This window comes from Mastomys coucha, unplaced genomic scaffold, assembly GCF_008632895.1.
Source record: "Mastomys coucha isolate ucsf_1 unplaced genomic scaffold, UCSF_Mcou_1 pScaffold6, whole genome shotgun sequence".
Lineage (NCBI taxonomy): Eukaryota > Metazoa > Chordata > Mammalia > Rodentia > Muridae > Mastomys > Mastomys coucha.
This window is the reverse complement of record NW_022196912.1, coordinates 128,484,010-128,486,243: the sequence shown is the minus strand read 5'-3', so window position 1 is coordinate 128,486,243 and position 2,234 is coordinate 128,484,010. Positions and strand designations below refer to the sequence as shown.

The 2,234-nt window shown below is 36.1% G+C and overlaps 1 pseudogene; it reads left to right on the top strand.

The window, feature by feature from the left end:
• The first annotated feature begins 407 nt into the window (after positions 1 to 407).
• LOC116079702 lies at positions 408 to 851 on the top strand (annotated as a pseudogene).
• The last annotated feature ends 1,383 nt before the right edge of the window (positions 852 to 2,234 follow it).

Sequence of the window (2,234 nt, the reverse complement as noted above, 5' to 3'; positions counted from 1 at the left end):
GCCATAAATTCTAATAACTTAGCTGTTTTTGAAATTTGCCATCAGTATTGTCATCATGTAATTACCTGTCAGTCATTTGTTAGCACTGTCACAAGTCTCAAGCTGCAAATCTTATTAGAGTATAGTTCCTGATGTTACATCCACAGACTCGGCCTCTACACAAGGCTCAGGGATGGGGTATCTAATGAATATCTTCAGAAAGAATTAGGACTTGGGCCTCAGTGTCCTGATTCCTGACCCAGGTGTCCCTTCTTCTCCAGGAGGAGTAGCTCCTTATCTAAGATGTACCCTGCTCATGAATATGCAAATCATATGAGACTATGGTGGTAAATATAGGGACATCTACACCTCACATAAACATAAGATCACTGTCCTCTCTATTGTCAGTGAGTACACAGGAACTCATCATGGGATGGAGCTGTATCATCCTCTTCCTGGTAGCAACAGCTACAGGTAAGGGTCTCACAGTAGCAGTCTTGAGGTCTGGCCAAACTCTCAGGTGACAATGATATTTACTCTTTATTTCCCTCCACTCCCAGGTACAGCTGCAGGAGTCTGGGACTGAGCTGGTAAAGCCTGGGGTCTCAGTGAAGATGTCCTGCAAAGCTTCTGGCTACACCTTTACTGACTATGATATGCACTGGGTGAATCAGTCATGGAAATAGCCTTGAGTGGATTGGATATATTAATCCATATGAAGATTTTACTAGCTACAATCAAAATTCAAGGGCAGGGTCACACTCACTGTATACAAATCCTCAAGCACAGCATATATAGAGCTTAGGAGAATGACACCTGAAGATTCTGCTGTCTATTATTGCACAAGGCACAGTGTTGCAACCACATCCTAAGTGTCTCAGAAAGCCTGGAGGGGCAGCAAGCTGCCATAGGACTTAGATGACTTAGAGAAGTTTAGCTTGAAGACTTTCTCTGATGCAGTCATTTGGATAGTCCATTTCTGTGCATTTGTCAACTCTGCAAAAGGATATCTATGAATTACATGATGCTGATTTGGGATGCTATTAGAGAACCACATATCTTGTCAATCTCTTCACCAGTGACCACATTCATTGATAATATTTCTTGTTTAATAAAAAGAAAAAAGGAAAACCTTGATTATAGCTATTAAAAAATTTTCTAGATTCTGAAAAACACTAAAATGTTCATTGGAATTGCTGGAAAGAGTATCATATGAATTTGACCTGTAAAATCCCACAAACTTCTGAACAAACACAAAGTCTTTCACAGTCTTAAGTGTAAAGTGACTTCTAGATATTTTGCTAACTCTGTTTTTGTGATCCAGCAGAAGTTTCAGGCTCTCAGAGTCTAAGAGGTATTTATATCAGGATGCATAGCTGCATCCTTTCTGCTGGTGTAAAATCAAACACTCTTGTGAGGGGGGAGTGAGGATGATTATAGGAAAGATGGACAAGAAGACTCTGAAACAAATGTTAGAGTGCAGGGGGCTGTCCAATGAATATTATATCTATCCCAAGTTTAATTCTCATAAGCTTTATATACTTTACAGTATCATGGGAAACAAAGTCTCAACCTAGCAGAGTTAATGGCTGACATACATTGGACATCTATTCCCATCCAGAGGCCTCTCAGTTCTTTCTTCCAAGATTAACAGATCATTCAGCCCTTCTGCCTGGACTCTGCCTACAGGAATGCTTTCACAGAAGCAGGCAAAATGACTCCTGATCTAAAGTCACATAAGTGTTATTCCTATATATAATAATTTTTTATTGATTTAAGTTTTATTGCATTATGATGAAAAAGATACATTATTTCAATTTATCTGATTTGTTAACATTTAAAAACCTATTTTAAGTAAATAGAATTACATCACATTCTTGTTTCCGTTCTGTACCCCAACTCCTCTCAGAGACCCCAATTTCCATACCTGTAATACATTTAATTTTTTATTTTGTCATATTCTTTAAAATTTATAAAATAATGTAACAATAAAAATGAATATTATAAAATTTGTTTGATATAAAGCAACAATCAATAGAGCAATCTTACGTAGCTGCTTGTCTATAGAAAGATTGAAATACATACATTTGTCTATAAATTTTAAATAACTCCAAACATATTGACTGTATATTTTAAAATAATACATCACTTCTAGTATATATTTACTTATTTTTATTAGGTATTTTCTTTACTTACAAGTCAAATGATATTTCCTTTCCTCATTTCCACTCCAAAAAAATAAAAAATAAATAAAA